The 25,505-nt window shown below is 31.7% G+C and overlaps 1 long non-coding RNA gene across 2 annotated transcripts; it reads left to right on the top strand.

Annotated features, from left to right (window-relative positions):
• The first annotated feature begins 780 nt into the window (after positions 1 to 780).
• Positions 781 to 25,505, top strand: LOC130449667 (uncharacterized). Of its 2 annotated transcripts, XR_008910484.1 has the most exons (4): positions 799 to 884; positions 994 to 1,289; positions 22,362 to 24,467; positions 24,931 to 25,505. It is a non-coding gene; the product is annotated as an uncharacterized LOC130449667 (long non-coding RNA). The 2 variants fall into 2 exon arrangements; XR_008910483.1 differs by having other exon boundaries at positions 781 to 1,289.

A 25,505-nucleotide genomic window follows, 5' to 3' on the forward strand; every position in this document is an offset into this window, starting at 1 on the left:
AAATTTCCAATTATTAATTAAAAGGGTTAAGAGGTAAGCAGATTTACGAAGATATGCCTAATACTCTTGGTAATCAATGTCCTTCGTATGCTACCGTGAAAAATTGGACTGCAAGCTTCAAAAGAGGTAAATTTTCTTTTGAAGATAATGACCGATCGGGAAGGCCAGTTTCTGTGTCAATCCCCGAAAATATCAATGCAGTTCATGACATGATTTTATCAGATCGTTGAATTGGGCTAAAACGGATATCTGCAGCACTGAATATTTCATACGAACGCGTTCATTATATAGTTTACGTCAATTTGGACATGAAAAATTGCTGCAAAATGGATCCCCAAATGTTTGAATGTTGACAAGAAGCGTGGAAGGGTAGAGCGTTGCGTTTGATCTGTGCTCGATTTGAAAAAGATGTAAACTTCTTAAAACTAATTGTTACTATGGATGAGACTTGGGTACATTTCTACGATCCAGAAACAAAGTGTACTGAATCTATATCTGATTATATATATTTTTAATTAATTACATAATTGATAAGTAATTTAAAAATTTAATAAAATAATTTAGATATTATTATTAAACGAACTAACGTGTCTCAAAAAGGTCATAACAAGATTTATATTTTAAATTATTAAAATTACCCGAAGGAATTTAAAAACAGTACGTGTTTAGAAACAAATACAGATCGTGTTCACTTCATTAGAGGTAAACAATACCAGCCTTGTCGAGTACATAATAACCATAAAAACACATATATATTGCTGACACTTCATACGAAAGAGAGAATATTAATGGAAACATGATTTTTCGACATGGTAGTTCGTCGACTTAGTATATTAGGGTGGTTTTATTATAGAAAAGTGTATTTAGTGTCAAAAGGCTTAGCTGTAAGTACTATGTTAACGTAATAAACACTCAGTGATTTTTGTATGTTTTTATTATTACTGTTCCTGACCAAATACCCCAACAACACATGGCGATCCTGCGAAACACAAGGCTACTAATGATCCTGAACAACATACATTGGTTAAGTAAACTAACTGATTCAGAAAAAACATTCTCAATTAAGAAACAAAATGGGAGGCAAATCATCAAAACAAGAAGTCCAAGACAACGGAGCCGTAAATAAAAATTTCATAGTCTAGGAGGAACAATCAATGAATCAAATGACAGAGCTAATGTACATAATAGTGATCGTTCTAATCCTGAAACTGGTATGGTCCGTCTGGAAAACACACAGAAGATACCTGAGGTCTAAAGGCACCAGTCGCAACCCTAAGTGTATAAAAAATGTAAGTACTTCTACGAAATTCGTGTATGATAAGTTGTACGTGTAATTTATGGTTATATATATTCTTATTCTTTATGTGTCTATATTCTTACATTTTTAATATTTATGTCTATACTAAGGTTACATGGTTATATCCCATATCTATATTTTATGTATTTATGTATTGTACGATTATACTAAAACGAGCCGAGACACACTAAACTTAATTAATGTCATTAACTTGAGAAGAATTTGATATATAGCTAAAAGAAATAGTGGAAGATATAAATAGACAAAGTAAGAGTCTTAAAAAAAGAGGTTCCAAAGAATCCCGAAATACATAGGGACGTAATTAGTAATTCAGTAAGCTCTTATAATAATTTTATTCTTAATAATTAATATTAACAATTTAATTAATTAATTCAATTAATAATTTAATAAGAAAAAATTTAAATATATGTCATCAAGAATTATGCAAACTATATTTTGATGAGATTCAAGATAAAATATCACGAATATTTGAAATATTAAATTATCAGATCTCATTACAACACTCAATTTTGCAAGAACTAAAGGGTGAAGTATTAAAAACAATATACAAGGTGAAATGGCGTTGAGTATGAATGAATTTTTTTAATTTAGCTAGCAGAATTTTACCAACAGAATTCAGCGGAGAAGCCAGCAAATTGCAATCATTTTTAGACGCATTGGAGCTTCTGCAATTGAACATACAGGGAAACGAAACAAATGCTGTAGCAATTGTTAAAACAAGACTTACAGGAAAGCAAGAAATTTAATAACTACAGAAACGGCATTAGAGGAAATAAGCCGAAAGTTGAAAAGTGGAATCAAAGGAGTTAATCCCAGTCTCCTGTTAGCAAAACTGAATAAACTAAAACAAACCGGAAAAGATATTAACAGTTACGCCACAGAACTTGAAAAGTTGACAGAAAACCTGCAAACAGCGTACATATCCGAAGGAATGCCGGAGAACTTAGCGCAAAAATACACGACGGAGGCGGCAATAAAATCAATAATGACAAACGTCACATCCGAATCGACCAAGACACTAATCGCAGCTGGTAACTTCCAATCAACAAAAGAAATAATTAGGAAATTGGTTTCAGTAGATAAAATGACAAATCAGCAAGTACTGTATTATAAGGGTAATCAAAACTATTACCGTTCAAGAAATTTCAGCAGAAATAATAATTATCAAGGGCGATACCAAAAGAAAAGTTCCACAGATACAGTAATGGCGCTAACGCAAACAAAAACAACTATGTGCCCAAGGAAAATAGATACAACCGCTTTGAAAGACAATATAACACGCCTAAAGGACACAAGGCAACAACACAGACCAAAGATATAACAATAATGTCAGAATGTGTGAGGTAAAGAGTGAAACCGTAAATGAGAATCAACAGTTGGGGTTTTGAAGGGTAGAACAAATGATAAATCCACGATTTTAGATAATTATTCAATTTATACGCTTGACTTATCACTTTTGTAGAAATGCAGACTAATATCTCAGATAACACCTGCAACTTTATCTTAGATACAGGAGCAGACATTTCATTAATTGAAATATCACAAAATTTTCCTCAACAATTAATTCAGACTAATCAAAAAATAAGCATTAAGGGTATAATAATGCCAGGATTAGCTACAACGTTAGGAAAAATTAATATAATTCTTTACATTAACAAGCAATTAGCAATTGCATATAAGGAGCAAAAATAGAATCCCAGTATCTGACCAAATTTTTGAAAACCCAGCATATGACACATTAGCTATACCACCGAGATGTGAAGTATACAGGTTGGCAGAAAATTTCAAAAGGTTAAGAAAAGAAAAAATAGTAGAACATCAAGAGATAGCAAAGGGAGTATTTTTAGCTAGAGCAATCATTTCAAGTAAAAATCCATATGTTTGAATTTTAAACACAAATTATGAGAATGTTGAAATCAATACGAGAAACATTAAAATCTTCTAAAAAATGCACATCCTTCAGCACAGAAAAAGGTTCATTACAGTTCACGAGACTACCTTTCGGACAGAAAATATTGTAAATATAATAGAGTACACTAGGAATAATATAGAAGAAAAATTTGATAACATTAATATTCATTCTACCTTAGATAGACCAAAGAGAGGGTTAATTAACGGTCTTGGATCAATAGTAAAAACAATTACATGAAACTTTGACTCTGAAGATGGAGAAAGAATTAATTCAATTATGGAACATTTAAAACAAATCCAAGAGAACCTGCAAAATCAAATAAGAATGCAATATTCTGTTAGTCGCCAAGTAATTGATAATTTTAATAAGACAATTCAGGACATTCAGTATAATGAAAAATTATTAAAAACGAAAATATTTGAGATAAGAGATATTCTAGATTTTCAAGCAAATGCGGAAAATATTAAATATTTGAAAGTTATTAAACGAACTTCTTATCGCATTCAATGTAATTCAAGACTTTTTAGAAACGGTTGAAAATTCCTCGACCTTCTGTAAACTTAGAACATTACATCCAAGTATTATAAAATCTCACGATTTATTTGTATAGTTGCAAAAAGTGCATTATTACTACCAAGCGGAATTACTCTTTGAATTAAAACATAAAAATATTTTAGAATTTGAAGCCGTCATAGACGTAGTTTGTAAAGTAGAAAATAACCAAATACAGGGTGCGGCAGCATAACTTCCTTTTTTAAAAAGTTCGCCATTTAGTCGGTAGATGTCGTAACGGAGTGCTAGTGGTCTCGTTCGAGAGGGGGGACTATAAAGTTTTGTCCCGGCACAGTTCAGTCGCCATCATGCGTTGGAACAGTGAGGAGCGTGCGTTTGCCGTTGAGATTTACTTTTCGAGCGGATGTTCTGTGATCGCAGCCCAGCGCGCCTTTCGGAATCGCTTTAATTTAGCCCCCTTGGCCCCTGTCCCGGACCGGAAATCAATTGTTACGTGGGTCACTACGTTCAGACAAACTGCAAGTGTGACAAGACGAAGAACTGGAGTCCCTCGGCCCATTAGATCACCGGAGAACATTGAGTTAGTTAGAACTTCAGTGTTGCGATCACCACGGCGTTCTGCGCGCAAACATGCGTCTGCCCTTGGACTTTCCGATCGTTCTGTGAGGAGAATACTTCATGATGATCTTCATTTTCATCCATACAAGATGGCAATTGTGCAGGAACTTTCTGAACGTGACTTCAATTCTCGGAGGAACGCGTGTGAGGTTTTTCTGGAAGTCGTTCCTGAGGACGCTATTGTTTTTTTTAGTGATGAAGCCCATTTTCATTTGTGTGGATCCGTAAACAAACAAAACATGCGCTACTGGGCTGATACCAATCCTCGACAATTGCATCAACGGCCTTTGCATTCACCTAAAGTCACAGTGTGGTGTGCAATTTACTCACGTGGAATTATTGGTCCCTGGTTCTTTGAGGAAAATGAAGTCACAGTGACAGTGAATTCGCACCGGTATGTAAACATGTTACAGGAATTTTTTTTCCCACGGCTAAATGAGTTGGACTTAGGGGACACTTGGTTCCAACAAGACGGAGCAACGGCACACACTTCAAGAACATCGATGGCTGTTTTGAGGGAACACTTCCCAGAGCGCCTTATCTCAATTAAGGGCGATTTGGAGTGGCCAGCCCGCTCTCCCGATTTGACCCCTTGTGATTATTTCCTATGGGGTTTTTTGAAATCCCGTGTGTATGTGAACCGTCCAAGGACCCTACAAGATTTGAAGACGAACATCCAGGAAGAAATTGCCAACATAACGCCTGCTATGCTGGCAAGAGTCATAACAAACGCCAGAAATCGGTTTACTCAGTGTATGGAGAATGGGGGACGTCACCTAACTGATTTGATCTTCAAAACTCAGTAAAACAAAACTTTATGTATGTGCCTGTATTATAAAAAACGAATAAAAATTTTCTGATTCATACAATAAGTTTTATTAACTTTTGAAAAAAGGAAGTTATGCTGCCGCACCCTGTACAATATTTTTTATCGATACCCATTACCTATGATATTTTATTTAATCTTTTTTATATGTTACCTATACCTACAGAAATTAAATCAGAATACGTAACATTAATACCTAATTCAAAATTTTTACTTAAATCAAATAATGTCATTAAACCTCTAAATTACATTGGTACTCGCGGCAATATTTTTCAATGTCCTAACCATTTGCAACACAATAATAATTATGGATGCGAAGAAAACATATTGCTAACAGGAAATTCTACATATTGTCAATATACCAAATTTGAAATAATTAAGAAACACATTGAAATTATTCCGGAGATAAATCAATTTTTGGCAATATTTCCTGTAGAAGAAAAATTAATCATAAAATGTAAGCAAGAAACTGAAGTGAGAACTCTTAAAGGCATTTATTTAATAGAAAATTCATCATGTAAAATTATATTTAGGAACCAAGAGTTAATATTTCAACAAAATACATTTGGACAACCTTTTGTAATAAATGAATTAAATTTGAAATTAAATCAATTACACGTTTCTCCAATGAAGATTGATTTAAAAGGGTTAAAATTAAAGGATATTCCAAATCAACAGGTAACGCCAATATTCACGGGAAACACTAATTTTCACATTCCCAGTATTTGGACTATTCTTCTTTATATAGTATTGATATTGGCCTTCTTGTGGATTATGTATAAGAGGAAACATTCAGGAAGGACAAGTAAGAATCACCCGCAGGCAACAGAAGATGGGATCCAGCTTCCAGGAGAAGCTTCCTTCTAAAGGGGGAGGTGTCACCTACGCCATTGCCCTTAGGTGAACAATATATTGTGCTGATTAAGAACTTATTTTATTGTAGAATTGCTTAGCTTGTGTTTACTAAAAGATTATTTATATCTCGACTGTAATGAATAATATCAGTCTTGTAATTGAAGTTGTTGATAGAATTTATGTCAGAAATAAAGTTGGTTTTTAAAAACACGGTTCCAGTTAATTAAAAGTTAAGTTATATATAACTCTCACATATTAGCCATCACAAGAGCACAAACTAGAAACGGGAAAACTAAAGGAGAAAAGGATCATGCACATAGAAAAGAGGTTGAAGAAAAGCCAGTAGAAAAACTTTCAGTAATCAAAGTATTAAATAATTTAGAAGCGCCTATCCTACATTTTGAAAATAACCGTGTCTCACTAAGGATGAGCGTACAGATCACAAACAGAATAAAATTTAGCGAACTGTTACCGGCAGGGAAACACAACTTCGATTTAGGACGAACGTTGGAGAAACTCGATAAACTGTCGATAAAGTATGGAATAGAGAAAATGACGATTTATGAAAATGATTATATTTTTACAAAGTGCACAATTAAAGAACTTATAGAAGAAAGTAAAATTGAAAAATATACAAATAAGTTTATATAACGTTCCAAAAGTAATGGAAACGAAAGAAGAAATAACGCAGATCCTAGAAAGATATCACACTGACCCGATTTTTGGAGGACATTCAGGAAATAACAGACTATTATTTACTACTTTGAGAATGTAAATTTTATTTTCATCACATTGCTGCTGATGCATTTTTTTGGGTAACGTATTACTCTTGGTACGACGATGAAAAGTCCAACAAGCAGTAAAAAAAATAAATATTTCAAATAGATTAGGACATTGCTGTAACTACACTACTCTAGAAGTGTTGTTATTTGTTACACAGCAGTGTTGATTAAAATCAATCTAGGTCTTTATATACATTTTATTTACATCTTCATATATATACATCATCTATCACTTATATATTACAAAACCAACCATGTGCTAAAAACCCAGTAAAACCATATATTAACTTAACCTTACTTTTCTCAATAATAATCAACTACAAAAACAAAACTATGTACATAGAACATTAAACTACTATTTCTACAAATCAAGCGCCATCTCTATAAGAAAGCATTAACTTAAAATAACTCCTAAAGATTTCTATTATAACACCCTCTCTTAATGCGCATCTTATAGAGTCTATAAATTAATATACAATCATATTCAAAATATCACCTATATTACATGAAATTAACAAATAGAATAAAATTAACCCTCTCTCGTTTCAAAATCTAAACCTAATTGTTTACAATTTGAGTAAAATTGTGGTTTTTGCAATCCTTTTGTTAATATGTCTGCTAACTGACATTTTGTATTTATATATTCAAGGACAATACAATCATTTTTTACATTCTCATGAATAAAGTTATATTTTATGTCTATGTGTTTGACACGTTTATTATTCTCAGGATTTTTAACAAGTGCAATACAACCCTGATTATCTTCAAATACTTTAAAAAAATTCACATCAAGATTCATATCTAGCAACAATCTTTTTAACCACAAAGAATCCTGGACAGCAGCACATAAAGCTATCAACTCCGCTTCAGTACTGGACAATGCAACAGTTTTGCTTTCTGGTTACCCACAATACTGTATTACCAAAAACTTTAATAACGTACCCCGACACTGATCTTCTGTCATTCACGTCTCCTGCCCAATCCGAATCTACATAACAGCTCAATGGTAATTCATTCATTCTCCTTTCATACTTTAATCTTGCCTTTAATGTTCCTTTTAAATAACTTAACAGCCTTTTTAGTCCAATCCAAATTTCTTCTGAATTTCTTTCTTGAAATCTACTAAAGTAGTTTACTGTGAAACTGATGTCTGGTCTTGACCCTAACATTAAAAACATCAAACACCCAATCAATTCTCTTACTGGCTTGTTTCCATTTGTATCATTTTTGTTTAGATCTATTCTAAATTTTGGGTCTATTGGAGTTGAACATGGTTTAGAATTTTCAAAATTAAACCTTTTCAAAATTCCCTGTAAATATCTTTCTTGATTTATTTCCAAAATTCCTTTATCTCTGTCATTTATTTGTTCTTCTAAAGGCTTCTTAGCAAATACCCACTTTGTACTTAGTATTTCTGCATTCTTGGGCATTGGTGCTTCTATCCAAGTTTTATTTTTCTCTATTGAACTTATTTCTCTTTTCATCGCTTCCATCCATAAGTCCTTGTCTCTTCTATCAGTCAAGTCTTCCACTGTTTCGGGTACATTCTCAACATATGACATTGCATCGAAGGCCATATACATTTCAAACTCATTATATCTGTTAGGTTTTCGCCTGGTTCGTTTTTCTTGTATTTCTTGTCCTCTGTCTTGTAAATCATCTTCTTGTAATACCTGTATCTCTTCTTGTATTTGTTTTACTTCTTCTTGTTCATCGTCACTTTCTTCTATTATTGCATTTTTGCTATCAAGTTTTCCATTTTCCTTCAACTCCATTCCTTCATTTTTAAAATAAAATTCGCTCTCATTAAACATTACATATCTTGCAATGACTACTTTCTGTTCCATGATATCCCATAATCTGTACCTTGTCATTGTGTATCCAATCATCATACACTTCTTTGCTTTAGAATCAAATTTTTTTCTAAATTGTTTTGGAATGTGGCAATATGCTGTAGATCCAAAAACTCTTAAATTACTAATGTCCGGTTTCTTCCCATTCCATATTTCAGCCGGAGTAACTTGTAAAGCACTACTTGGGCTTCTATTTAGAACGTATGCTGCTACTCGAACTGCTTCGCTCCAAAATTCTTTAGGAATATTAGCGTCTTGCATCATGGTCCTTGCTTTGTCCACCAAACTTCTATTAAAGCGTTCTGCCTTACCATTTTGTTCAGGACTGTAAGGTGTTGTATAGTCAATAAATGTCCCATTCTCCCTGCAAAATTGCTTTATTTCATTTGTAATGTATTCCCTTCCATTGTCACATCTCAATGTAGCTAATTTTAAATTAAACTTAGCCTGAACCATTCTCACATATTCTCGGAAACATTCATACACTCCACTCTTAGCTCTTATTACATAAACGTAAACAAAATTTGAATAGTCATCTATGAAAGTTACAAAGTACTTGCCTTGTTCGTGACTAATTGGAGTTATTGGTCCTGCAACATCTGTGTGCACTATCTCAAGTAATCGTTTAGCTCTTGTGCGCGTTCCAAAATTCAACCTGGTCATTTTACCCTTTACGCAAGATTCACAAAAATCAACTTTACCTATTTTGAGATTTTTTATACCAGTTACCAAATTATTTTTAATTAATTTCTCTAAATTTGCATTACATACATGACCTAATCTTTGATGCCACAATTTTATTTCATCATTTTCATTTTCAATATTTAAAGACTCTACATTGTTTACTTTAAAGGATATTTCATATAAATTGTTTCTATAACCAATTCCGATTAATTTTTTTTTGCTATACATTAGTACCTTCCCTTTTTCAAAAACAACTTTTACATTTACACTTTCTAACCTTTTTACAGTCAATAGATTTCGCCTTAAATTTGGGACATACAGAACATTTTTAATTTTACATTTGATTTCTTTTACATTGACCTCACTAAAAACTTCAATATTTCCTACTCCAATGGCTTCCATGTTATTGTTGTTTTTTGCAACCGCTATTTTAATGGGTTTTTTCAACTTCATAAAATCATGAAAATACATTTTATCATTTACTAAATGATCAGTACACCCTGAATCGATATAAAATACTAAATTTTGGTTACTTACAGTTTGGTAACAATCTTCTAAATTAGAGTTTAAATTTGACAAAAAACAAATACCTTGTCCATCTTGTACCTCATCAAGTTCAGTTCCTTCTTCATTTTCCATATAGTTTGCTCCCTTATTGTTACTGTCCCGATACTCATGGTCATAATTTCTTCTATAGCTTGTTTCTTTATATCCTCTTCCTCTGTAACCAAATCCTTCTCTATAACCATTTCCTTGAAAATTTCCTCTAAAATTCCCATAACCCCGAAAACTACTTTGACCTCCAATAAAACTGTCTCTGCTTGAACCTCTGTTTCCTCCTCTCTGATTTCGACAATTTTTCCTATAATCACCTCTTTGTCCACAAGTATAACATACACCTGGACTATAAGCTGATGAGTTTACACTATCTTGCTGATAATTTCTGCTTTCGCTATTGGCTTCATACAATGCACTTTTTCTTTCAACTTCAGCTCTTAATTTAGTTTTTGCTAAACTTATTGTTAGATCTTCTGGTGGTATGTTCTCTAATATGGTTATTACGGTTTCAAACTCTTTCGGCATAGCAAGTAATAAACTATAAACAATATCTTGCTCTTTCATGTCTGCGCCTGTAGCATTTAATTGTCTTATGGTTTCATCAAAATCAGACAAAAACTTTTCTAATTTGCTACTATCTTGAAGTTTCATAGACATTAGTTTTCTTCTTAGAATTAACTGGCCCGGAATGCCTTTCTTTTCATATCTTTCCTCTAAAACTGTCCATATACTAAAAGCTAAAGATTTCTATTATAACAATTGGAAACAGAAGCAACAATTGCATCGTTACAAAGGTATCAAGTTTGTCCGCCAGACATCATTATAAATTCCTCACTGTGCCCTGGTGTTGCCATTGACACCTTGGACGGAAAAGAAACTTGACATGATACTGTGGAGATTTCCCAAAACATCGATAATAATTCCCATAGCGAATTGAACTAAGAAGATGGGAATTGTTATTCAGAACATTTATCACCAACACGAATATTGATTATCCCAATCAATTGATTAATCAACTTAATTACACTCGATATTGAGTAAAATATTCAGATAATTTGAATAATGTCAGTAAAACCTATCCCGGACTAGAAGATGATTTTAATAAAGGATATTTTGGAGTCAAGAGAACTCATGAGAACCAATAGATCTCACTTTAGAACCAACTATAAATGCCGATGTGGCAAAATGACTGAGCTGATTCTAGAATTATTTTCCACATTTGTCAAATTGATTTAGACGCAGAATTTGTTATATGCTGTTCAGACTCCGATATTTAAATTATACTTCTGGGAAATATGGATCATTTAAACGCATCTTTCAAAAATTTGGAAAAATATGGGTGTAGGCAATCATCAGCGATACATCAACGTAAATGAACTGTACCGAATCCTTGGTGTCTCTTTATAGAAAGCTATACCATGTTTCCAGGTGCTTACTGGATGTAAGTACACGCCAGCATTTTTGAGAATAGGTAAAGTTGGGCCTTTTAAATGTTAGAAAAATCAAATTTTATTTTCAATAAATTCAATAAATTTTAAAACGTTAATGACGGACGCATTTTTCAATTTTCTTCTCTCTAATTGAACTTTATTCCAATTTTATTTCTGTTCCAATCTTTGAATTTCTTATAAATAAATTTGTTCTGAATAGAACGAATGTAAGTAACGTACTTTTGAAATTATTTTCTGTCTCATTCTTGATCATATTCTACAACTCTTTCTCTTTCTCTCTGACTACTAGCATCATACGGCAATACTTTACATGAGTTTTTCATTTTTTTCATTCATTTCAATTATCTTTACACTATTTTATCTTCAAAGAAAACAATATAAAAAATACGTATATTCTGAAATGTTTTGAATTTTTGATTTTAAGAAATAAAAAATTTGCGCACTGAAAATGTCTGGCAATAAAAAATGTATGTCTGGGAGACCTATCTAAAGACAAAACTTTAAAAATTACTCGTTCAATAATTATTAAAAAATTCAGGATTATTACTTGTACAGGTAGGATGCGCATTAACAAACGCAACTGCTACTGCTAGCCAGGTAGCCCAGACTCTAACCGAGTAAGAAGGACATATCAAAAAATCAACTGACCTGGAATTCTCTCTCAAAAACGTTAATAGCTCCTATACTACTACTCTTCAACTGAGTATAGAAAAATCATTTTCCTGTCAAATAAAGAATACAATAATTTGAAGTCGCATCCTACAAATTTTCTTTCATTATTATTTGTGTTTCCATCAATGAATTGTAGTTGACATTCAAAATATTGGGCATTTCAATATTGGAAAGACCTAAAAAAACACTTTCTTTATTTATGCTCAGCTACTAAGCCTTTAGATGTGTTTAAAAAAATATTTATTTAAAAATTTTGTCCTGTTCATTAAATAAATACCTCTAAGTTTGTATTGGAAGAAAAATGTATATAGTAATCACATATTTTATTACCTTCACTTTCTACAATGTGCAATAGTTAAATACAGAGTACACACGTAAATATGTTAACCTGTGAAATAGAGTAGCGCATTTTGGTTATATAATATCGTCGACAGACCAGCAAATGCCAAATGTAGTTCCAAATAATATAAAAAATTGTATATTTTAAACGAGATATCCCCTACAATATTTGACAATTTTCAATTATTTTTTTTATTGCCAGATAAAGGCAAATATATATTGACCATCGATGTGAGGAAAGTAGGAAAATGTTTTTATTACAACCGTTGCGTTGGTATCAACATGCTGAGAAAATAAAATGAGTCACTTTGTATATACTGGTTTTCTAATGATATAATATTGGTTTTATTCTATTAAATTATTCTGTTAGGCTAAGAACTCATAGACTACAATATGTAAATACTCATTTTGTTTAGATTTCTTTGTTTCTAACATAATGGAGTGCCTCCTCGTCATCTCAGAGGTGTTCTTTGGCTAGGGATGGCGAACCCGCGGCCTGCCTGGGAGAGTTTGGCAGCTTAGAAAAACATATACGAGCAAATAGTATTGTTTTCACTTTTGAGAAATCTGAAAATACAAGCATTTCTACTGATTTACAAAAGCTTAGTGAAAATTCGAGAAACAAATATCTCACTAAATGACTAAATAGTGAAATTATTAAATACTACAAGTTATTTTATAATAATAATAAATTCTGTTTAAAATGTTAACTCCCAAGTTTTTGGTATTTATTTGTATTAATACTAATATAATTTTATGTATGGCTCGCCGAAATATCAACACAATAACTTATTGTATTATTTGTTTACAGATTGGCTTTTTTTTCTATTTTCTTTGAAAAATACGTGTCCCGCAATATCATTTGTGATGGTCACTCCTAGGGGAGATAGATTCAAATATATTTAAAAAATGTGAAGATCTGAATAGAATTGAACATAAAAACATAACCTATAAAAATGCTAATAGACCGGGATCCCTCGCCCTTTTTCGTAAGTGATTACTAACAAGCTAATTTTTCGTCAGTAGCTTCATTTTGACGAGACGCCCAACATTAGCTAGTACAAAAATTTCGTAAGTGGTAGCTAACAGGGGTAATGAGAACATAATTTGTTGATTTAGTGGTTATCAAAAATTCATTACTAACTGGTTTTTTTATTTATAATTCTTATAATAATAATCTAAATTAGCCGAAAAAATATTTGTCCTACAAAATGCTAGGTTTGATCAACGAGGTCCCATTTTTGCAACATGTACTATTTACGAGGTCATGAAAAATTATTACTAACCAGCTGATTTTTTTTTTGTTGGTTAGTTAATAATTATATAATTTAACGCCCACATTGTCCTACACATTACGTGGAACGTTTTTCTAGTCCTAGACTCCTAAGTTGTCCATACCACAGGACCATTTTTTTTATTAGTAACTGTAGGACAAAAGTATCACGTGATACATTAGTGTGTTTTTTATCCGAATAAAACAATGTCCTACAAAAAAACTGGTATGCATCCGTAGTCCTACAATAATCGTAATTTTCCTTTTTCCTATGTGCAACATGAGGTAAAGTGAAAATATATTTATTGAAATAAATCAACTTTATTATGTAACATACATGAAAAAGTAGATATTTTTATATAAAAAAAGTAATTAATTTTCATCTGACTCATCAGAAAAACATTCATCCTCACTACTGGCATCACTCTCCTCATCTTCATCAGTATCTTCTTCATTCTGATCTTCCGTGGTATCTAAATCTGTAATAATATGAAAAAATTAATTAATGTCGCCGAAAAATTAAAAACCAAATTTCAATAATATTAATAGGGTACCTTGCAATTGAGAAGATAATTCTTCAAAGGATGGGCTTTGAGGACCATCAAACCAATAATACTCGTATTTACCATCAATTATTGTCCATCCATAATTTTCAGGTACTTTATCTGTGGGGCACCGCATGTGTGCATTACACCATACATTGCTGATGAATACCGTTCTTTTAATTTGTTGCAACAATTCTTGTTTTGTTGGTGGCAAACTGGAAGGATCATATCCTATAATATTTTTTTTTAATACTTTTTCACTTCCACCTTTTGATCTATAGCCTTTTTCAAATAGTTCATACCGTCCTCTGTTGATATCATTTTTGGTTTTTAATGAGTACACTCTACATACATACTCTTCAATAATTCGAACTATTTCATTTGACGTTGTTAATACTGTATGATCACTTCGTAGGAGTTGAATAAAAGCCTCTTGAAAATTTTTATTTTTCTTAAAAATACTGAAAGGTCTTTTTTTTCCTTTACGGAAAAAAGCGGGATTGTAATCATTTCCTGTAAAAATATGGCATATAGCAAATGAACACGATAATTGATCTCCAAGCTTGGCATAAATTTCATTTATGTTCAGGTACATTTTTTTTTTATTTGTGCTTAAATTAATTATTACTTGTATTTCATCTTTTAAATACTTGAAATTAGCCAACATTATTATTGGTATATCAGAATCTGTACAATGTATCTGCACACGATAGTTACGATTAAATTGACAAACATGGTACACAATTTTGGTGTCAGCTTCTTCATGATAACAAGAAAGATTATAATCAATAATTCTTTTTATTTTATTATCACTAGACACCTCATAAGTGTAACATTGATCATAATTAAGTTTAACAGTCTTCCCTTCAATCAAGGTAAAAAATTCATCTCTTGTCCAATCTTCAATTAAAAATTCGACAAATTTTTCTTTAAAGTTGCTACTCCTCAATAATTTGCAGAAATCCGCAGGACGATTATTGTCTCTACGTATGACGTCATACTGTGTATCCTCTTCACCTCTCAGATCATGTTCAAAATCTTTGATACTGGGTTTTTTGTACTTGTCAAATATAATATGTACTTCTTTTTTATTATATGTAAGTATTTGTAATATATGTTTCGAGATTTTACCATATCTGTTTGGAACGTTTTTCAGCGTATGTAATAAATAAAATCCATCAATTAAGTGAATGTCTGCTTCTGGAGGATTTTCAATTTCGGTTTGATATTCTAGTAATTCATTAATAATCACAGATTTAGGGGTCTTGCATATCGATCCATTAGTATGACAGAGTGAAAAAGGAACAGGAGCTAGAGGATAACTTAATGCTTTTTCTATATCAATTTTATTTTCTACTGATGCATAAAGTAAACGGCCAAAAACATCTCTTTGCATTTTAATTTCTTTGACTCTCTTTAGTTATATCAGTACGCGCATGCGTACTAATATAACTAAACTCCAATAGAAAAATGTACAGAATGAATAGATTTTTATTGTTATGAATTTCAAATTCCATTGGAGGATCAGCAAAATATACCATGCAATTTGTAGGACAATGTGGGCGTTAAATTATATAATTATTAACTAACCAACAAAAAAAAAATCAGCTGGTTAGTAATAATTTTTCATGACCTCGTAAATAGTACATGTTGCAAAAATGGGACCTCGTTGATCAAACCTAGCATTTTGTAGGACAAATATTTTTTCGGCTACTTTAGATTATTATTATAAGAATTATAAATTAAAAAACCAGTTAGTAATAAATTTTTGATAACCACTAAATCAACAAATTATGTCCTCATTACCCCTGTTAGCTACCACAATCGAGCATTTTCGTAAAGGAAATTCTTGGGCGTCTCATTGAAACGAAGCTACTCACGAAGTTTCAACTTGATACTAATTATTTTTACATCTAGTATTTGTACTACAACCTAAGAGTGTCGGACTAGAAAAACGTTCCACGTAATGTGTAGGACAATGTGGGCGTTAAATTATATAATTATTAACTAACCAACAAAAAAAAAATCAGCTGGTTAGTAATAATTTTTCATGACCTCGTAAATAGTACATGTTGCAAAAATGGGACCTCGTTGATCAAACCTAGCATTTTGTAGGACAAATATTTTTTCGGCTACTTTAGATTATTATTATAAGAATTATAAATTAAAAAACCAGTTAGTAATAAATTTTTGATAACCACTAAATCAACAAATTATGTCCTCATTACCCCTGTTAGCTACCACAATCGAGCATTTTCGTAAAGGAAATTCTTGGGCGTCTCATTGAAACGAAGCTACTCACGAAGTTTCAACTTGATACTAATTATTTTTACATCTAGTATTTGTACTACAACCTAAGAGTGTCGGACTAGAAAAACGTTCCACGTAATGTGTAGGACAATGTGGGCGTTAAATTATATAATTATTAACTAACCAACAAAAAAAAAATCAGCTGGTTAGTAATAATTTTTCATGACCTCGTAAATAGTACATGTTGCAAAAATGGGACCTCGTTGATCAAACCTAGCATTTTGTAGGACAAATATTTTTTCGGCTAATTTAGATTATTATTATAAGAATTATAAATAAAAAAACCAGTTAGTAATGAATTTTTGATAACCACTAAATCAACAAATTATGTTCTCATTACCCCTGTTAGCTACCACTTACGAAATTTTTGTACTAGCTAATGTTGGGCGTCTCGTCAAAATGAAGCTACTGACGAAAAATTAGCTTGTTAGTAATCACTTACGAAAAAGGGCGAGGGATCCCGGTCTATAATATTTGCAGACGATATAATGTTATAGTAAATTTTAAAAATAGAATCCAAAAATTAATGGATGTCTGATCCTTAGAAATAAGAAACGGTACAAAGGTTATCACCAAATTAACATAGTGAATCCATTTTTTGCTCTCATCTATCGTGATAAGGACTTTTCTAATCCATATTAACCATTTCTTAAGCCAACAGGTCAATTCTTTTTCGATTCCTTGGGATATGGAGTTCTTGGAGGAAATGAACTTGATTTTTACATAGTGAATCCATTTTTTGCTCCTATCTATCGTGTTAATGACTTCTCCAGTCCATTTTAACCATTTCTTAAGTCAGTCGGGCAATTCCTTTTCATTGATCTTGTATTTTGGAGTCTGGAAGGAAATTAATGTGATTTTCAAGTACATCCATACATCCAAATGGATTCGAAGATAGTTTGGTATAGCAGAAGCTTGTTTTCCGGTAGTATTTCAGATTTTCTATCAAATAACCACTATAGATCCTGTTTTTTTTTAAATAAAAGTTCTTTCCAAATTAGTTTCAAGTCCATATGTAATTTGTAGTTGTGATATTTGTTTGTTTTTCAACGAAATTGGTGAGTAAAACTGTTCAGGTCACTTTGGGAATTTGATTCATATTTAGACATCATTTAAATACCCTCGTAGCACCTTGGATGTTGTAGCTGGATTTTCACGACTTCCTAGTATGAAAATGCCATCTTCAAAAGTTGCTATGACAATTTTATTCTTTATCCATAAGTCTACTTATTTGCACATTATAATTTGCAGTGAACATTGGAGCCAACAGGGTATGTTCTATTATCTTACTAGATTTGAATAAGTGGAATGTGTGGAAAACAAATAAATGGAGAAACCCCAAAATCGTGCTAAATTTTGCGCCTCAGCTCTCGACCTCAGAGCGCACTAGAGGAAAAGTGGCTCAACATCACAAAAGAAACCATATCGAACTTGATTCAGCTAATGTCTAATCATATGAGAAATATTATAGAAATTACCCATTATTGAAAATTGAGTGATAAATTAGATGATAGTTAATAAGCCATCACTGTTACGATAATAAAACGTGTTAATTCGTATTATTAGTAAGTCAAATATTAACATAGGGACGATTTTTATGTCAAATTCAGACGAAGCTACTTCCTATTTCACAAAGGTGTGACACTTTCATAAATATATTTTTAGTGGAACTGTGATTTTTGAAAGTAATGAAAAGACTTTAACAATTTTTCTAAGAATCATAAGAATAAACCCATCTAAAACTTCAAATATTAGGTTAAATTTGGAACAGTACGATATCATGATATCTTTATTGAATTGAAAATTGGGTAATAAACTTAGACACAGACTTAAATTATTTAATATTGGTACATCAGAAAAATGTAAAAGTAATGCCGATAACACCAAAGGATTAAGTAATATGGAGAAGTTGTTTATTTCAAAATATATTGAGAGACCTACCTCGTGAAATAAAAGAACATATTATTATAAAATTTCCGAAAGCCTGAGTATCTCCGTTCAATCTATGAAGCTGAGTTTATAAATCATTTTATTAATAAAAAATCAAAAATTATGGATCTTTGAGCATGAGGTGTTCAGACGAAGTTATCTAAAATCAAACGAGATGGCAGAAAAAAAAGCAGAATTTGAGGGAAAATACTAAACATTCTGATTTATACATTGATTCTAAAAATACAATCAATTATCATTCAACCACGCTACAAGCTTGTTTTTGGGAGAAACTTCAAATTTCTTCCCACTCACCTCTCAAACTTTTCAAATAGAAACCAAACATAACTTGAAAATAAAAACTCACATCTTTACAAGGGACAAGATGATCACAAATGCTCGGTTTTGGTTAGGTTCCCGGTGTAAAAAAGATCTTTTATTTGGCCCCACAAATAAAAGTCTAGTTAGGTCTGAAGATCTGGATGGCCAAATAAATAAACTTGTCCTATCCACCTATCAGGGTACGTTTGATCTAAAAAATGCACAACATATATGGAATAATATGCCGGGCAATCATCAGATTGTAAGAACATGTCACTACAAATGACTAAGTAGGGGTATATTTTCTAAAAGAAAAGACAATTCGTTTTTTCACAAGTATAAATATTTTTCTTAATTAACTATCTCATTCCAACAACTGGTCCAATTATTTGTCCGCCTAGAAACTCACGCTCTTCATTTACAGATCAACGACCCTGATGTTGGATTTCCCGCATCCAACGGGGATTCGTTTTGAACCAGTAGTGTTGTTAATTGTTAGATTTTTACCTAGTTTATTTAATGATACGTTTTCATTGTTAATATATTAGCTTCACTTTTAGAAAGCGCCAATCATCGGCAATTCTAAGATTATTATAAGATCAGTTTAAATGACTGCAGGTAAGCCAATGTAAGAACTTTCCATACATTCTAATTTTGTTTTTATAAAGATTATAATAAGAATGAGTATTAGTTTTATATAAGACTGATAGGTCTGTTACTTTATTTTCTATGAAAAAGTATCATTTTCCTTCGATTTTAAGAGTTTCGTAATAATTGCTCTGATTTTTCGAATCTAGCATATTCCGATATGTTACTAATTCGTACTTGTACCTTCTCTTTGCTCTTTATGTATGTGCTCCAGTTTCTGTATTAACAGTGAACTGATTAACAGTGAAGTGTATAAAATTCATCTTCTACTTTTGTAGTTTTGGTATTAGAATTCCACACATCAGACATAATAGTAGTTCCGGGTTCTAAGTACTGGCGAATAATATAAAGCCACACTTTTTTTCTCCTGAAAGGCACGGCAAACAAAAACATTTCCCATTCTCTTGACAAATTCCCACAAACACCTAGTGATGCGTCCTCAATTTTATATCATTTGTGAATAAACAGGACTCATCAATTTATATGATTTTTTTGGGTTCTTGCAACAATTCCCTAAAATAATTTTTCCAGTCGGTTACCTCATCATTACTTGAACCCAATTCTTCTTGGGCAACTTTTGCACCCTATTTCTCTTGTGGTGTATGTATTAATAATGCTAGGGTTTCATAATAATGAACTGCGTTCCAACCAAGTCCCCATTCTCATAAGTTTCTCGAATTGGCAACTTCTCTTCTTGTACACCCACCGAACCTAATTATTACTATAAATAGTATGCATCACTTGTTTCTGCTGTTTCCTTTTGAAATAATAAATGTTTTTAAATTCTGCTGTTTCCTTTTGGAATAATACACTTTTTTTAAAAATTCTACTGCATTTTTTCGACACTGCTATTTTCAATGAAAAAATGTATAACAAATATTTTCAAATTGACTATCAGAACCACTCTATAATAATACTGAAAGAATATTAGTCAATAACGGATAAAATCCCATTTCAAAATCCAATCACACACGTTTGTAAATAGATGTAATAGATTCACATAATAAACATCAGCTACAACATGTAATAAGGAAAGCCTAAATAAATACAATTGATAAATTAAGCTAATACCACATCTATTAAGGTATTCCAAAACCTCTCATATTCATTAAATCATTCTACAATTTTCGCCCTTTCCCACAATTTTCTACAAGAAATATTCAATACTCAGAAAGATTTCAAATGTAATTTTGAATCAACAAAAACAGAAAAGAGAACCTCGGGTTAATGAGATCTATATACCATTACTATCAATCACCTTACTGACAATGTAAGTGATATATGTATGTTATAATTTATTAACCAAGCTAAAGAATAATATTGAGTACAACGTAACTATTGTGAATACAACAATACACTACTACCCTCATATGTCTTCACTGTACTGAATAAATAAATAGCCACCTTTATATTACCCTTCTCTTTTGTGTTTTTTCATATTTCACCCATTTATCCATTTTGGTGGACATTAAATATAATATAAAATTAGTTGAAAATAAGTTGATAATTATATTGAACTATAAAGTTTACTTCTGTTTAAATTCATCAAACTATCAATTTTCACAAGAAGCAGAGATAACATTTATAAACACTGTTACATTAACAGTTTAAAGGCAATGATTCACTTAATTAATATGTTCATTATTTTTGCAATTCAAGTACCTATTTACTTTATATCATAAAACGTAAGCATGTTTTCTAGAAGCAATATTGAGGTATTATAAGCTAGCAGAAAAGAATTGATTACATTATTAAAATATAATATGAAAGGGTATTCATGGTGTTTTAATGATCACAACTGTGCTAGTTTAGTTACATACACTATGCCACTCACTTCCCTGATTGCCTTAACAACAGAGTAGAAATACAGTAAAAACCAGCAAAAGTATCCAAATCCTCAGCCATACTGAAAACAGCTGCTAATAGAACCTTTTTTATTTCATATATCAATTGGATATAGATTATTTTCCATCAGTTATATAAACAGATTTAAATTGATAATACAATATGGGCTAATCTAATACAACTCCAGAAAAAAATGTTTTTATTCCTCAATTTTTCATTTTATTTATTAGGAGTTATTTGAAGGTTCGCAATAAATGAATGTTTAGAATTAATTTGTTAAACAAAAGAAACTGATTTACAATCCACCTTCAAGTTAGCATCCCTATCACAATCAATAACAATTTTTTTGTCACTATTGAACAATAAATATCCAATTATAATTGTTTATTTATAAATTATTTTAATTTTCTCTTCGATAGCCTATTTTTCATTTAATTCTCAATTTTATTAGCTAACACCAACTAACCTAACATCTTGATTTTACTCACATCATGAGGATACTAAATATAGGAAGGTTTACCTGTTTTATTCTGGTTATCCGCATAATGTTGTGAAGCTTCTTCCTACTAACTTTCACTAATTCATAATGTTGGTGTTATTTGGATGCTAATATTTTTAAACTCTGTGGCTTTCTTCAGCTTCATAATTTTAACCATTTTTAATTGAAAGTACCAACTTCATTCCTGTATTTTGCATACAAGTCAATCGTTTCATGTTGTTTCGTTGTTTATTGTTCAATTTCTTGTTTTTATATGTTTTATTAAAACTATATTTATTTACTAGTAGTTTTATTTATTAGCACTTTCATTATCAGGTTTTCAAGCTACCATGTTTTTTATCACTGTGCTATCTTCTTTTCTTATCTCTTGACAGGACTAGGGATATTCGATATAAATCGATGCATCGAAAACATCGATGTTTACAATATGCGATACAACGAATCGTTCCGATTTTTTGAAATGCTATCGATATACTCGATGAATCGATGTTTTTTCATAAAACATCGAATCGACCATAACCAGTTCATTTCATAAAAACATAGACGTTTGATCACTAATATTTTACCTAAAATCTTTTATTTCTAATTCTTTGTTTTCAATTTAAAATAGTTAACAACGTGTCGTGAGAAGAGTACTGCCTTCTTCAGAAAATCAGAAATGATGTTCCTATGACTGATGATGGTATGGTGATGATGGTATCACTGCGCATGTGTGTCAGACAGCGACAATAACTAATAAAAGCGTGCTAAAAAAACTGTTTTTCTAAACTTGAAAACATTAAATTGCATTTGGTTTTGTGGAACGAATTCGAAATAAGAATGAATAGTGTATAATTGTATATTAATATACCTACTCATTACAATAAAATCTCAACACCTAACCTAACCTTTTCGATCGGGCTGAGGTAAGTAAGGATGTAATTATGTTGTAGTTTATTTTTAATAAGATGTCAACAAGAGTAACAGCAAATTTCATAATTTTCTGAATGACAGAATACCTAAATATTTGTCAGTAATTATGAGATTAGTAAATTATTTTACCTGTAACACACACATTGTTTATTTATCCATCTACATCTTACTTATCTCTGAATTCGCGTAAATATGGATGAAATTAGAAAATCTATTCATCATCTAATTATTATTAGTCTGGATCTTTCTGTAATTGTTACTGTTACCTGTTGTCACTATGTTATTAAATTAATGGAATTGAATTTCAAATTTATTCATTCTGGTCATTCTGAAAAACTAGAAGATAAATTTTCACTGTGGGAAGATCACCACAAATTAGTCCACAACAGTTGGAAAATGGTGAAATCTGACGATTTTATTCCTGATGAACTATCAATTTACTTGGCAAGTTTACGACTACAGATTGTTCAAACTCATAACTGCTTAGATAATCATCAGACGAATCTGTCTCAGAAAGTATTCAACATTTATAATGTTATGAAAGTTTGCAGTTTCAAGAGTAAAATGAGTTATTTCATATAATAAGTCATCAAACAAATTATAATGTTCACAGGTAAATTTGTTTTATTAACAAGCTTCCTGTTTCTTCTAAATGTTTTCCCATTCTCATCTTTAATGAGATAATATCTCTCATTATATTTTTTCACTATCTTTCCTTCATTCCAAGAATTGTTTTTTTAAAACAAAACATTTTGAATCATTTACAAAGGTGGCAAATTTTTTAGCGGTTTTATTATACTTCTTTTGAGTTGTTTCAGAAATGTGCTCCAAGTTTTTATGAGATTTTTTTGTATTAATAATTGTGGGAAGAAGTTTTTCTAAAGTAATAGGAAGTTCCATCTTCACAAGGCGATTTAAAAATAATTGGATGGGAGCATATGCTAACTAGGTAGGTAGAAGAGTATCTAGATATTCAAGTAAATACTACGATAGTTCATCTAGACGTTTCATTTTTTTAAGCATGTTTTTAGAGATATTCATCTTCTCTACAAAACTATTTGACTTGTGATAAAAAAGGATAGAAAACTCCAAATCAAAATTCCATGATTTAGTAAAATTTCTAAATTCTATACTGTTATAGGGAACATTATCAGCATAGAAGATATCAGGAACACCAAATTTAGAAAAAAAATCCTTACAATGCTTAATCATAGTAAAAGCTGTTTTATTTTGGGTAGGAAAAACTTTCAACCAATGAGAGTAGCTGTCAACAATTATCAAATAGCTTTTGGACTGATAATCAAAAGTCAGAAAATAATATTTGCCATGGTCTTTGGTGGCGTCCGTCCATAAATTACGTGAGGTGTTCAAGGGGGGGGAGGGGGTCAAGTTAAATCTTTCCAGATCTCACTTGGGGAGAGGGGGGTTTTAACAAATATCACGTATTTTTTTTTTCAATAGAAAACCTTGTAAAATGTGTGAAAGTAAAGTTAAATTGAAGTAAGAAATTTTTCTAGAATAAAAATATATGCGAAATTTTACACAATGGTGTTTGTCGCACCAGCCCGAACTCCGCAGAGTAGCTCAATAGGCGGTCAGAAGCAGTCTCATATAGTGGACCAACATATATAGTAATCCGAAGTAGTAAGCACTCGTCTTCGACTGCAACTAGTCACGCTGAAGACTTGGACACTCTCTTAACTCTTCAGCCTTTTGGTAAATTAATGAAAAACGAAGATGATAAAGTCAAGCCTGTCCTTATTATTTCGAACGATGGCGGTCCCGATGAGAACCCGCGATATCGGTAAGTAATTGCACATTCTATACAGCATTTAAAAAATATGAATTTGACGCAATATTCATTGGGAATAATGCCCCCGGCAGAAGTGCTTTCAATAGAGTAGAGACGCATGGCTCGACTTAGCCGAGAACTATCAGGTGTTGTTCTTCTCCATGACCCTTTTGATACACATCTTGACTCTTCGGTAAAACAATTAATGATTTAAAAAAAAATAACTTCAAAAAAGCAGAAATATGGTCCGCAATGTGCATTGATAGACACGAAGCTATTGCTAATTACATCGACCCAAACGACATTTCTAATGTTCCAGATTTTCCTGCTGATGAATGGTACACCGAGCATTTTAGAGAGAGTCAATATTTACTTTTGGTAAACAAAATTACGATTTTTCTAAAATATTTTTTTAACAAGCATCCATGCCGACAAATGCATCTTTATAAATAATCAAAAATAATTATTATTTTAGGTTGTAAAATGCGATGATCAGCAGTGCTGCAGTCCGCGTCGGAGTTCTTTACATGATCTTTTTTTATTACCTCCATATCCCATTCAAGTTAATGGACATCCGGCGATTCCGGATCCTGAACAGCATAATGGAAAAACATTTGCACCATTCTTAATTCGCCACTGCCTGCCTATTCAACCATTACACACCTTCACAAGCATGCCTTATGATGACCTCTATTGTCCAAGTTTACGTCACGATATAGAAAAGAGATGCTGCAATACATGTGGAATCTATTTCGCATCTATCACAAAAGTTGCAGAACGTCGACGTGCGGCTCATCGTGCACGAGCTGTGCAAACACTTAAATTGCGACCATCGCGTATTGTTACAAGATGAGAGACTGAGCTTCTGTCTGCAAGCGACAACGGTTTGGAGTGGCTCAATCACGAGTCTCCATGGACTGAATTAGAATAATCTCTTATTAATTTACTTTGAAGTATTTATTATTTAATTTCATCACAGTGATTTTAAACTAAGGCAATATTCTCAAATCACAATTGTATACTAGTCTTTAATAAAAGTTATAGAGCAAA

The sequence above is a fragment of the Diorhabda sublineata genome, chromosome 10 (genome assembly GCF_026230105.1).
Source record: "Diorhabda sublineata isolate icDioSubl1.1 chromosome 10, icDioSubl1.1, whole genome shotgun sequence".
Classification (NCBI taxonomy): domain Eukaryota; kingdom Metazoa; phylum Arthropoda; class Insecta; order Coleoptera; family Chrysomelidae; genus Diorhabda; species Diorhabda sublineata.